The sequence below is a fragment of the Zosterops lateralis genome (assembly GCF_965231275.1).
Source record: "Zosterops lateralis genome assembly, chromosome: 2".
Classification (NCBI taxonomy): domain Eukaryota; kingdom Metazoa; phylum Chordata; class Aves; order Passeriformes; family Zosteropidae; genus Zosterops; species Zosterops lateralis.
Window position 1 is genome coordinate 87,862,415 of NC_139763.1, and position 14,227 is coordinate 87,876,641.

The 14,227-nt window shown below is 48.1% G+C and overlaps 1 protein-coding gene across 5 annotated transcripts in view; it reads left to right on the plus strand.

Moving 5' to 3' along the window:
• The first annotated feature begins 4,469 nt into the window (after nucleotides 1–4,469).
• The window catches only part of FOXJ2 (forkhead box J2), a 31,177-nt gene continuing 21,419 nt past the window's right edge, over nucleotides 4,470–14,227 (plus strand). The window contains exons 1-3 of one of the 5 annotated variants that reach the window (XM_083854407.1): nucleotides 4,470–4,866; nucleotides 6,141–6,343; nucleotides 9,690–9,814. The gene's annotated coding sequence lies outside the window, so the exon portion shown is untranslated. Of the gene's footprint in view, nucleotides 4,867–6,140; nucleotides 6,344–8,754; nucleotides 9,815–14,227 lie in introns of those variants that run through there. The other 4 variants (XM_083854406.1, XM_083854408.1, XM_083854409.1 and 1 more) reach the window with 4 other exon arrangements.

A 14,227-nucleotide genomic window follows, 5' to 3' on the forward strand; every position in this document is an offset into this window, starting at 1 on the left:
TTTGTTGACGCATCCTGCAAAACTGAGCAGAGGATTTATGAGATACTCTTTGCTTAAAGAATTAATCTCAGTTATCAGGATCTTCCAGGTGTTTTGACATATTTTTAATTACCATTCCAGCCAGCTTTCAAGAAACAGATAAAAGCTTCACGATTCTACTTCCCTGATTCATCCCTAGCACCTTTTTCAAAATTGTGGGTACAGTCTGTGTTGTGTTCCCTGAAGCTCTGGTACCATGGCAGCTTTCCAGAACAGACCATATATTTTCCTAACCCAAGAAGCCCCACTACTACTCACTCGAAGTTCTCTGGAATTCTTGGAGGTATACCATATTATGTTTTAAAATTATCAGTTTGGTTCAACATTTCTCAATATGAACTTTCAGTCTTTGAAAGCTGCTTCATTGTAAAAAACAGAATGCACGCAGGACAGGAACACAAAAGTCTCAAAACTCAAAGTGTATGTGAAAACATAAGCTTTTTCTCGATTGTTCTCTTTAACCACCCTTGATCCAACACATCCACTAATTGTTTCACAAGCTTTCCAGTTCTCACACCCAGGAAAATTCTCATTTATCCTTTTAATTCATTTCATTGTTTGCTCTATAACTCCCTGTTCTATCTTCCCTCCTAATTATTAAATGCTGCAAATTCAAGCTTCTCCCTACTGTAAATTTTGAAGAACCTCTTGCATGACTCTGAAATTATAAGTTAAGTCACACAGGTATCCTATTTTCCTTTTGATCCATGGGAATGCTTGTCATCCAAGACTATTATTATTGCTGATATCATAGGTATCCGCCAGCACTTCTAAGGATTTTAATCTTTTACTATTAACTCTGATGTCTGCTTCTCAGTCAGAACGCAACGGCATGAACTGCTCATTAGTTTGAGTTATTGCGATCAAACTTTATATCCTGTCTGCATTTTCACACCATCTGCTTTTGAAGTGGCAGAGAGGCTGTTAATCAGACACACTGTGCTTCAGTGCCTGTGAAGTGTACTGGCTCTTTGAAAAGTGACTTCAGGTGGTTCTTCATTTACTGTTTCAAGCAACTTCTGTCCACACTTGCAGGCAGCCAGAGCTTTCCTAGCTGCCGATTCTGGGAATGTGTCCACAGCTCTCCTTTCCTGGCAGCATTGCCCAATATGAAGACCCAAACACTGATGCACAAAACAGGGTTTTCCTTTAAGGACAGCTACCAATTGATCTTTTGGTTTGTTAACTATAAGCATCCGAAACTTAGAAAGCAATTTTGTCAATTCAAAAGGAAGGAGCAGTATCCAGCTTCCTCTCTCAGAGCTATTTTTATTCTGCTTCTTTTATTCTAACAAGCAAGAAAACTGGTAAAAATTACTTTGGCCTATCAAGTCGAATTAGCCAAAATGTACCTAAGCATCTTTACTGCTGTGTAAGAAGGTACCTTTTCATGTAGGCATTTCAGAGATTAATCACTTTATAACCTTGCTGTACTTTGCATTCCTTAAGCCTGTGGAAATACATGTAACATTACCTCTGTGAGCTTTGAGTCCCTAGAGTCTGACCTTCAATATCAATTCGTCTGTCTGACCAACAACTGAAATGTTTCCCTTGTGAGTATACTTCACAATCCTTATCGTAGTAACACTATGCAAATCTTTTGAGTCAGGAAAAGTGCAATTATCATGGAAATATTTTTTTCATGGAAAACTCTTTAGATGTTCTACACTGAAGGAAAAACAGCATGACTTGAAAATGTATGCAAAACAAATTTACTGACACTCCTTCCTCTTCCTAAAAAAGCGACTTTGTCTCACCCAAATCTTTCAGGATAGAGCACAGCAGACCCTAAGCCACTGGAAACACTTGTGAAGACCTCAACACCCTGGTCTGCTGGACCATGATGGCCAGGAGTGCCCTCCCCAGAGGTCCCCTGCTCTCTATACTCACAAGCACCGAGATCACACAGGAGTTTGCATTTAAGTACTACTCAGAATTGTGTAGGCTTGTGCAGACTCTGACAGCTCCAGCTTCACCCTCCAGGTTCTTCAGTTTGAACAGAAGCTCCAGAACAAGAGTCCTGCATATGATCTTCCTCCACCAACCTTTCCAGATGACATTGTTCACAGCAGAGCTGGGCCACAGGGAGCTCATAGGAAGGGCTGGGGCAGACCAGGAACATCATGGTTAAAATATTTTCCCCGGTTTGTGTTAGATCTGTGTCCTGACTTCTCCCTCACTGCACTGCTTTCTGTCAGAGACACCACAATCTGATCAGACAGTTAAGCATCATGCAGCAAGTATTTGTCATTTTGTATCTCCCTGGTATCTCCCATGTACTGCCTGAATGTCCTAAAGACTGGGGTTTATAATCCAGCTATTTTTGTTTCCATGAATATTTAATCAATCTTTCACTCAAACAGGATAAGCTTCATGGGGGGGGAAAGGCATTAAAAAACAATTACCTCCAATTATCCAGAGCTGGATAACAAGAGCATTTCCCTAGGATACACTCTCTTTCAAACAGGGCATTTGACCTGGGGACACAGAAAGCGCAGTCTCCCTCTGCTCAGGATCCTTGGGAATGAGCCCTACTTTTTTCCTGTGCCTACCTACAGCCACTGTGCCTGTCTGAAAGATCAAGGCAAAAGTGGGTGAGCCAGGTTTAAACCTCTGCTAAAAACCCATGAGAAGAATGAAGGTCCCTTGCAGAGATCTAAAAAACCAAGAGCTCATGTAGGGTTCGTGAAAATAAGAGACCAATACAGGAGACAGACTTTATTTTTGTCCTTGCAGAGGGAAAGGTCACAGTACAAACTAAAGATTTAAAAGGCTTAAGAGAACCAGAATGAAAAGAGACATTACAAATGCACCAATTAGGGGAAAAGCTTCAGTTAGAACTTGTGCCTTGTCACTCATCAAAGAATCCAATTACGAGACCAAAACCAGGCTTTGTTAGTTCTGCAATTCACAGAACTACCTGCTTCAAAGCACATTAAAGTGCAGCCGCAGCCTGAAAAGTGACTATCAGCTACGTGGGATGGCATGGAGCCTGCACTGAGCCTGGGAGGAAACAAAGACCCAACCTTCAGTCCCTAAGGAATGAACACAGGGACTTTCCTCGTTTCAACAAAGCCTCCCTGTATTGGAAGCACAGCCAATGTCCCGGTCTTGGACTTGTGAGGATTTCAGGGAGGGTTTGAACTGTTGCAGGCCCTATGTGAATACCGAGGTGGGCCTGGAAGAGACAGGACAGTCCATGTGAAAACCATTTTTGTGGGTAGCAAGAGACACAGGGGCTTCTGTCCACCTAAAACATTCCACCCTCTTTCCCAGTGACTAAACCTCTGAAACATGGCTGGTTTGGGTTTGGCTGCCACTCCTCAGGCAGGGAATGTCAGAAAGACAAAACACACCCCACCGCTGGGAGCCCGAGTGCAGTCTCTGGGAAGGGGACACACTTCGCCCTGAGAATTCCATCCTACTCGCTGTGCGAGTGACTAAATTAAATTTAACAGCTTCCAAGATGAAAGGAAATAGTCTCAAGATGTGCCAGGGGAAGTTTGGGTTGGGCGAATTTAGGTCGGAGGAATTACTTCACCAAAAGGGTGATTAAACATTGGAACGGGGCTGCCCTTGGAGGCGGTGGAGTCGCCATCCCTGAAGTGTTTACAGAACACTGGACATGGCACTCAGTCGGTGTTCGGTCACAGGATGGACTCGGGTATCTGGGAGGTCTTTCCCAGCACCGCTGACCCTGTGACCCCCCGCAGAGACAGCGGCGCGGCGGGCGCTGCCCTCACACACAACATGGACCCCCCGCTGCCATTTTGCGGGCGCTGCTCCCCACGTGCCCCGGACACGGGGGGATGGCCCCGCCCAAGCCCTGACGTCACGCAAGGCGCATGCGCGGAGCGGAGGCGGGAGGGGGCGCCCCAGTCCGAGGCGGCGGGGCGGGTCAGCCGGAAGGCGCCGAGCCCCGCGCAGGAAGTGGCCCCCGCGCGCACGCCGCGACCAGCAGTCCCCGGCTGCGGCCGCCCGCGCGGCCCTTTGTGACTCATGTGACTGACGCCAGCGGCGCTGACCAATGGCAGCGGCTCCTCCCTTGCCCCCCTGGCCCCGCCTCCGCTCGGGCCTCACGGCCAATCGAGAGGGCAAGTTCGTCTCCGTCGCCATCTCCTCCTTGATGGATGGACGCGAAAGCCAATGAGATCGCTAGCCCCACCCCCGCCCCGCCAATGGGCGCCGGGCAATGCGGCGCTCGCGGGCCGGGGGCAGCCAGGGAGGGCCTGACCGGACGCCCCCGCCCCGGCAGAGTGGCCGCCGCCGCCGCCGGCCGCGCTCCTGCGCCGGGGGCAGCCGCCCCGCCCTGCCCTTCTCGCCCTCCCCGCCGCCACCGTGAGGGGCTCCGGCCAACCCCGGCCCCGGGCGGCCCCGCCGCCCGCCACACGTTCCCTGGCTGGATGCGACACGGGGCGGGGAGGAGCCGCCCGAGCGCTGCGTGCGGGGGCTCCGCGCGCTCTTAAGGTGGCCCGAGAGCCCGGTGGGAGCGGGGCCGGGATCGCCGGGGGTGTCCCCGGCGGGGCGGAGGAGGGGCGCGGCAGCCGCGGCGGGAGCTGCTTGGTGTGAGGGCGGCGTGTGGGGGCGGCTGCTGGAGAATTCCCGCCTGGCCGCCAGGGTGAGGGAGCCGGGTGGAGATTTGTACCGGGAGATAAGAGCCTGTCACATGAGGATTCCTGCTGCGGAGACGGGGAGCGGCGGCTGGAGACAGCGTGTGCCTTCCCGTGTGTCCGAGGTTGGGCCGGCAAACACGTCCCTCGACGATTGTCCAACCTTTGAAACTTTGGAGCTCCCGGCAGGTGCGGTTGGCACTGGTGGAGATATCAGGTACACTGCCTTTTTTGTAGTTAGGATCCTAAACGTGTAATTGAAGCGCTGAGTTTTAAACCACCAGTTTTGGTTTCTTGGTTGTGTAAGATGCATCATTACACGCACGGGTGTGTTATTTACATAGAGTATACCAAGAAATTATTCAAGATACACAACGTGAGTAACCAGTAAATTTTGAGGTACTTATCCACTGAATCTGTGAGGTGCCAAAACACCTCTGAGAATATCAGTCGAACCTTTGACTGAACAGCACCATAGCAACCAGACCATGGCACTGAGTGCCACATCCAGTCTTTCCTTAAACACTTCCAGAGTCATTGGCTGCGCCACCTCCCTGGGCAGCCCATTCCAAAGTCTAATCACTGTTTTCTATGAAGAAACTCCTCCTGAAGTCCAGCCTAAACCTCCTCTGACACAGCCTTGAGGCTACGTCCTCCTGTCCTGTCACTTGTTACCTGGGAGAAGAGGCCACCCCCCACCTGGCTGCCCCCTCCTTTCAGGTGGCTGTGGAGTGAGAGAGTTACCTCTGAGCCTCTTCCACAGCTAAACAGCCCATGCTCCCTCAGTTGTTCTTGTACTTGTATGCAAGGACATAGACAAAGATTTTCCTGGCTAAGAATAGTTTTTTTACAAAAACCCAAGCCAAACACCAAACCCTGCCCAGGGAGAAAAACATCTTAGGATACCTGCATGGTACACAGGATTGTTGAGATGCCTGTTTATTACTGGGAAATGGAAGGAACAGTCCTTCAGCCAGGATGTGGAAGAGCATTCCTTCCCAAATACTGAGACTTTTAGTGTCCCAACTGCCAAAAACCAAAGCCACCTCCTACACCTTCCTGGATGCGAGAAGCCCTGATGCCCGCTACCCATCTGTCAAAATTTATAGATCTCCTTAGACAAATATTAACAATTCAGTCATGCACAAAGCCTGTGGCATATTGAAAAAATTAGGAGAAGGATAAAATACATTGAATGTAATGTAAAAATAAGCTATGTGGTGACTACTTTACTCTTTTTCCCCATGTCTCCATCTGCTCTCCTCGGTCTTCTACTTAGCTTTGAAAGGCTTTGGGATGTGTCTTTATTCTCTGAATGCTGAATATGATGATGGATCACAATACATTTATCTTTGTGCATTTCTGCCACACTGATCCTTTGCCCTGCCTCCCTAGGGCACTTTTTGTGTTGGATGGTAATTTTTGCATTTACATTCTTACAAGCAGTGGAACAAGTTAGTTACATCATATCTTTTAATTGTCTATAAAAAGCAGGCAGTACTTCAGATACTCATTCGGGGAGAGGATCCTGAAAACCAAAAGGAAAAATAAGTAGGGAGCACACATCGGATGCCTGGCACACGTCGAGTCCAACCACAGCTTTTTAACACCTCTGCAGTTGGCTACAGATCAAACAACTTGCAGATACCACCCGTCTGCCTCCCAGCACAATGATGCTCCTGCCTTGTCTCTCGGTAAAGAGAAGTCTGAGCACTGTATGGACACAAATCCTGGCGAGAGGGGGACTGGGGAACTTGGCCTAGGAATAGACACACCCAAAGACCACCTAGCCCAAACAGAAGTCAAAAGAAAGGCAGAAGAACAAGGGAACTGAAGCTAAGCTGTTCACACAGGACTTGAATGAGGCTGGGAGAAAAGACACAATAGGACAGAACTCTGCTGTGGAGGTGGGAGGGAAAGAGATGGTTGTTGGCCCTCGGTAATGATCAAGAACACCATAATGGGGATCTGTAGTCAGATAATGCAAATAATATGGGGAAAAAGGCAGGAAACCCTTCTTGACATAACAGGTAGTAGCATAGGAAGGAAAGTTGTGACTAGAGCTGCTGGCATAGGTGCAGAAGAAAGGGATAGTGTGGGAGAAGGAGGACACACAGAATCATGAGAGGATGGAGGATGATGACTGACTTCCTGAAATGAAGGCGTGGAACTATGGCACAGGTTGTGACCTGTTGAAGGAATGCAAGGAGTCATTGCAGGTGCAGTGGTAAACTCAGCTCTGCAAAAGCAGCAAGTCTTAAAACACCCCCTCTACTATCTTAATTTCCATATTACAGTTTCCAGAAGAAAAAAAAAAAGGTTTTCTCAGAAAATGCTATTTCCTCTCAGTATGTGTGCTGTCCTCTACTTTGAGCCTTACAGCAGTGCTACCAATTGGAAGGGTGCAGATGTGAAACCACACACAAAGAGATGAGATGATCAAATGCAGGGCGACTTTCAGCTAACTGGGATAGGGGCCCCAGGGAGGCTGTTTCGGTCGTGCTTTTCAGATTGACACATCGAAATGATCTGCCTATGACACTGGCCACAGGTGTCTGGGACACCAGGCAGCCCCTACCTGCTCCTCCTCACACATGCATTTCAGAGTATTAGCTCTTCTTTAGCGTGCTTTACTGCACAGTCCCCTTTAATGTTATAATGCAGTACTGCCTTGTCCTGCATCCCTGAGACACACCAACAGGAGACTCCTTGTTTTTGGCCAGCTGGGTGAAAGCGGGACAGCACTGTGAGAGTCACAGAATGAGTTAGGTTGAAAGGGACCACAGTGGGTCCTCTGGTCCAGCCTCCTTTTTTTAGCAGGGTCATCCCAGAGCGCATTGTGCGGGATTGCATCCGGATGGTTCTTGAGTATCTCCAGTGGAGACTCCACAACCTCTCTGGGCAGCCTGCTCCAGTTGACAGTCTGTACAGTGCAGTTTGCCTGCACAGTAAAGAAATTCTTCCCCATGTTCAGATGGAACTTCCTGTACATCAGCTTCTGCCTCGTCATCCTAGAGGTCGGCACCACTGAGAAAAGCCTTGTTGCATCTTCTTGGGACCCCCGCTTTAGATATTTATACACATTAATGAGGTGAATTAAATGGGGTTTTCTGTATTATTCTAGCTGTCTGTAACACAGGAGAGATACCAATGGTATTTTGACAGGGTTGTGGTAGAAACACCTTTTAAGATCTGTTGATGTCTCTGCATCTGCAATAGGTTGTGGACACACACGAGGCTTGAGGGCAGAGTACTAGGGACGGAGATCAGCATTGTTTTGGGGTGGGAGTTGTCTCGGAGCACTCGGGGCTGAGGCAGGGCACCACCACTGCGTGGCCGGTGTGAGCGGCGCGGGTCACCCGGGCGCAGACCGCGGCCTGGGGTGGGCATTCGTGAGCCCCCGTGCCCGGGCTGTGACCGCCTGTCACAAGCCCCGCTCAGGGCGGCGAAAGGCGGCTGCTGGCAGCGGCCCGGGGGCGAGGACCCCGCGGAACCCCGGCAGTGAACCGGCCCCAGCGCCGGGGGTGGCCGCGGCCGGTGCTGGCGGGCGGGCGGGCGGCTCCGCCCTCCGCGGGGCAGAGCGGGCGGGCGGCCGCGGCTCCCCCGGCCGGGCGCCTCCTTAACCCGGGGAGGCGGGGGCGGCCGCGGCCGGGGGGAGCCGGGGGAGGCGGAGCGGCGGCCGGGGAGGAGCCGGGGCCTGCAGTGGAGCCGCAGCCCGGAGCAGCAGCCGCGGGAGCGGCGGGGCCTGGAGAGAGTCAGCGCCGCCCGGGTCGGGTCCCCCGCACCGGAGCCCGGGGAGCGCCCCGGGGACGAAGCCGCGGCCCGGCGGAAGGCGGCGGAGGCGCCGCGCAGCCCCGCGCAGGCCCGTGAGCCGCCGCGGCCTCCCGGGGTAGCCGAGCCCGGGCAGGAGGAGCTGGGGCCTGGGGGGAAGCCAGGGACAGCGGCCGGGGTGGGGGGACACCCCCGTAGCCTGCCGGGGTGGGGGAGAGACCCTGCCCGCCGCCCCCCGCCCCGTCCGCAGCCCCGTTAGGCAGCCCCGCGCCCGGCTTGGGACACCCCGGCGGCCCCCCCTGGCAGGCCCCTTCCCCGCAGCTGGTGAGGGAGCTTAACACTTGCCCCTTCCCCACTAACCAGCCAAGGGTGTGTAGAGGCCCCCGGCACCCAGCCCTAGTAACTATCTAGAAGCAGGTTTGCTCCTCCTCGCTGTGGAGCGGAGCCTTCTGGAGCTCCCTCGATACTTGTTACAGGGGGAGGTGTCCTCAGACCCCAGTTCCTGAGGATTGTGAGAATAACCTTTACTGCCTACTCCCTCCTGCTGCTGAGGAAAGTCTTCTCTCAGGCAGAGCAGACAGCCCTTCCCCAGATCAGGTAGTAGCGGGAGTCTTTACAGAAGAAATCCTGTATGCCCAGGAGAGGCAGTTCCCAAGACAGAAATAAGCAGGAGCTCCAGATACTTACCTAGTAATTTTAAGTATTTACATCTGCTCAGCAGGCAATAGAGCAAAACAAGGGAGAGAAATCAGAGAGAGATTTAGCTATTCTTTCCTTTTCCAGTTGCTGTTAACTGGAGATAAAGGTAATTTCCAGTACTGATCTCATCCTCCTTCATCCCAAGGAAGATCCCTCATCCCCTAATCCCAAGAGGGTTTTCTTCAAATACCCCGTGCAAGGAGAGAAGACACACCTCCTAGTTACAGGGAGAGGAAAAGGCAGATTTCGCTGATAATATCCACAGAGATAGCAAGAATTGTATAAGAGAAAGAGATTTTTTTTTCTCCCTTACAAGGTGTACCTAGAGAAAAGAGATTTCTAGGTAGGAGGACTGGGGAAATTGATTTCTGAAATAATCTGACCATCAGTGAAAAGGCTGTTTCCCAGGGGAACACCCCTTTAGTAGTTAGCTGCCAAAAGGGAGAGAGGATCTCCATCCTGGGATAAAACCAGCAGTTTTAGGGGACTGACAATTCCAAGCAGATTGTTTTAATACTCAAGATCCTGATTTCATCCACAATCCTTTCGCCCTTGAAATATTTTTCGAAGAAGCCCTTGGAATAGCTGACAGCAACGGTCTGAGTATGGGTCTCAGAGAAGGAGTGTGAAGGGCAGCACCCCAGCAACCAGCACTGAAGATAATCCACCTCCCTCCAGAAAATCTTCCAGACAGAGTGAGTGACCACATTATATCACCTCTCTATTCCTAGCTGTCCTCTCTCGCCTTCTGTCCTTGTTTTCTGTGTCTCTTCTCTCACTGTATCTGCTTGCTTTTAATCTTTCAGCTCTTTCTGTTTCCGAAGCTCTCCCCACCTTCTTTTTCTGTGTGTCTTTCTCAGTTATTTAGCTCCCTTATATGCTATATGGAATTGACCTGATTCTTTCCCTCACTATTTAGCTTATGGGAGACCTTTAATTGTAAGAAACCTCTCTGTCGTTTTCCTTCTACTTTCTTCCTTGGTTTATTTATCCTAGACTCAGCTGTAATCATCACTGGTGTGAAATAATTTCTGTCATTTAGGGGTCATTGAGAAGGATAATAGTGGCCAAAAAAAAAAAAGCTTTGAGGAGACAGGAGCAGTGATTTGTAGTGGCAGTGTCCGAGGATGCACCGTGGGGTGGAGTGTCAGTTCTCCATGTGGGTCCTACTGTGTCTGTAACTGTGGGATTAAAACCATTGTGTGGTGCAGACCTCACTGTGGTGGGGGTCTGAATCTACAGATCCCCATGCAAATGCTCTGAGATGTGTGTCCTAATGTGCCTAAGGTACTGTGGGATGAATTCTGGAAAGAGTGCCCTTGAGGCTGGGTCCTGTGGTGCTCAGGGGCCTGGCAATGAAAGCTGTGGCAGTGCTGGTGGAACCTGCTTTGAAAGCCAAAAGAAGCCGTTCGGTTGCCACCAGTCTTCATCCGTGTTTTATGCTGCGTTCAGGGGCTGGGAATGTGAATCCTGGTGCTGGTGCTGCATGAGCCAAGCTACTGCTTTTTGTAAATGAGGCGGTTAATTCCCAGCCACAAATGAGTATTCTGACACCAACATAGTGATTTCCTGAGAAATCAAGTCTGAAGGAGACTTGGTCTCAAATACAGCCAAAGCAGATTCCACTAGCAGAAGAATCTTGGATATCTCACCTGAGATATTACTGGTTTTAGGGAGAGAGCAGTGAGGAAATCCAATATCAAAGGGCCAGGACAGGGAGCCCTTTCAGAGAGCAATGGTTAAACAGGGAGTCCCTGAAGAAGGAACCCCTTAGTGTAAAGTGCTGGCAAGATCAGACAAAAGATGCCAAAGTGATTCCCCATTTTGGTAGAGAATTTTGTCAGTTATCCATAGCTTCAGGAGGTGGCTCTTTCTAGGGGAAGGCTGAACCACCAAGCATACATATGTTCTGGGGGTACTGTTAGATGCCCTCCTACCTGTTGCCCTATAGTTATGCAATCAGCCTGTTTTGAGTAGAGCTGTGTTATCTGGCACAAGGGAAGAGATAACTGAGGCATTCTGGCCTTTGTACATTCAAGGGGATAAACTGAGTTTTCATGCTCTTGAGGTTAATTTACCTCACGCTGCCCCCTTCCTCACAGTAATGACTTGACATTTTTCAAGTGTTTTTGCCTCTGATGGATGCCAGGGCACTTTACAGAATATATATACCAGCCTTAACAAAATTCTGCTCTTCCACAACAATTACCTTTCTGCATATGAAACATTTTTTTTTTTCTTCCATTAATGATAAAGATTCTGTATTGGCTGCCTGAGCTTCAAATGTTCATTACAGACATAAAAGGCTGGAAGTGATGTGCTATAGACTAATTGTTATTTATTTGTTGATTGCTGACAAGGCATTCAGTACTGACTGGACACCAAATTAAGACAATCTCTGCTCTAAAGATCTCATGATCTAAAAAAGGTGTACAAAAGCTGGGACATACTCATAAATTTTAGGTAATAATTTTTCAAGAGCACAGCTCTTCAGTGTGATCATGGTATTCACATAAAATGTTTATCACAGGTGAAAATGCAGCTTCCTCTGAGGTGGAATACTGCAGCTGCTCTGCACCATTTATTTTATACAAAAGTATCTATACAAGAAAAATAGGGAGTATTATTTATCTTCATGAGAGTGCAGGGTATTTTATAGACATGTTAAAATAAAAGTGTTATATCTGTAAGAGTTTACATTAAGAATGTTAAACCTGACCACCTAAAATTAGACTTTAAAAACCACATTAATGTACCTAAGTAAATAGCCTAATTCTTGTAAATGCTCAGGAACGTAGAGTTGGCTTCGACAGACGCAATGAAGTCTTCTACATTTGAGGAAAAAGACACTTGAGTTGTGCATATATGGGTTTGTAAATTTAAATTTGGACATTCATGCTTCCAAAACTTAGAAGTTGACTTTTTAAGTTGAAGCAGTCTGATCCTGTCCTATGGGCACTCAGCTCCCATCTGAGAACTGACAGTGTGGCATTTCTCAGGTCAAGCCCTTAAGCAAAATGAAATGAGACAGTCTAAAGAGTTATGGGAAAAGGATTATGTTACTGAAAGATCATGAGGTTATAATACTGTTTAAGTATGTGTTCTGTAACTTTTTCATTTTTATCTTGAAATGTGGTTTTGTAGGCAAGTTTCTAGGATAGAATAAGGAGTCTGAAAAAGTTGGAATGAAAGAATGAAACAGTTTGAGGAGTTGGGATCTAAGTATTCAGTCTGAGAGAGGGTTGTGACTGCTGTAGTCCTTCTAGTTTGGGGTTTTTTGCTGATTTTTTTTCCCACTGTAAAAATACAGCTGAATGTTGGTGTCTCTGAAGAAGTTTATTCTTACCACAGAGGTACAGGTTACAGGTTACTACCTCTTTGCCTAAACTTCAGCTGACCTTCATATAGTGGAGTTTCAATCTGCATCCCATTTTGGATCTTTGGCCCTTTACTTCAAATGTCAGAAAGGAGGTGTGGTTAATGGCAACTATGATATGGACAGCTGTCCCTCAAGAGCAGGACTGAGCTGATTATCTCATTTTACACAGCTGTCAGACAGGAATTGGATCTCGATCATCAGCAACCAAAAGATGAAAAATGCTTCTGGACTCATTTTTCCATTTGCTTCTCCCAACCTTGGGTAGAATAATAACCAGCGATTTTCTTTCACACAGAACCTTCTATGTTTTGTAGTTCTCCATTTGCAGAATCTGTTTCTGATGCTTCAGGACTGAAACTTTGAAGGATACTGTTTTTGGTCTGGGCGGCATCTTAGACGAGATGAGTAGTCCCTAGATTAATGGGCAGCCTAATGTGATAGCTAACATGTTTGAACTCTCCAGTTGTGTTAAGCCTGAGGAAAAGCCTTTTATTTGCTGTGTTGTTGGCAGTTGCACATGTTATTTTAGCAAGAATATCCAGTTGATGTGTTCAACCTCCAAATGCTTATTGTCTTTGTAGGAGGCAGCATTGCTACTTGCTATCCGTTCTGCTGGTTTTGTTTCCTTCTTCCTTCTAAGGGATGTATGATGAACGTAAAAAATCTATATTTATGCCCTCTACTCATGTTTTTCACTTCTAAGGGCCATCTGTGTGTGTGTATTACTGAGAGAGAGCAAGCATGCTGCAGTATGTTTTCACAATTAATTAATTGCAAATTTTCATCGTAAGTTTGACGTGCAAATGCAAAATACTGTGAATGTTTCAAAATTTGGAGATCTCAAAGCTGACTTTTAAGACCAATTTAGTGTATTCTGTGGTGCTTTGCCAAGATTTGGACTAGATTGTTGTTGTATCCATCTGTCTTTGACCTGTCCAGTCTTCCTGTTTTAAACCTGATACTTAGGTAGGCAGCACAGATTTAAAGGTAGACAGCAGATATTTTGGTAGTACCTGACCTTTCCTGAATCCCTGGGCTCTACAGCATCATGGTGCTCTCCTGTTCCTCTCATGCACCTTTAAGGCCCAGCACGTTTCCAGCCTGCCTCCTCCTTGACTTGCATTTCCTCCTACACCCACTCCTCCTCTCAGGTGTTCCTGCTCTTTGCATCTCTTTTCTCTTGTGGTCCCTTTGGCATTCTGCCCTGTGGTCCTAGAAGCCTAAAATGCTGATTTTTCTCTTCATCAAGCAAGCATCCTTCATCTCTTCACTAGGATTCTTCACTGGCAGGAGTTTTACTGCATCTCACAGGCTCGTGGTCTTACTTCCCTACCTGCATTTTGACTTGTTCCTGGTTACCTTTCATTAGATTATATGCCTGAGGACACAGGATTTTTTTGTCCGAGGTTATCTCAAGAAACTTCTTTATCACTGAACATATCCAGTTCTGCTTGGCTGGGGAATGGCACTTGGTCTCCATATTCCAACTCAGTTCATTCTCCCACTCTCCTTTCTCTTCTGGCCCCTCTCTTTCCTCACGAGTAGCGATTTTAGGTAGTTAGAATGAAAAACCCTTTCCTTACATTCTCTGTTTCCTCTAGCACTTGAGGATCTTGGTTTTCAGAACTGGGCTGAGCATTTTGTGCAAGGCCCAGTACCTTGTTCTTCATCTTTATCAGCTGGTCAGTTTATTTGATGTGAAATCAAGAACTAAGGGAATGTGTGTTCT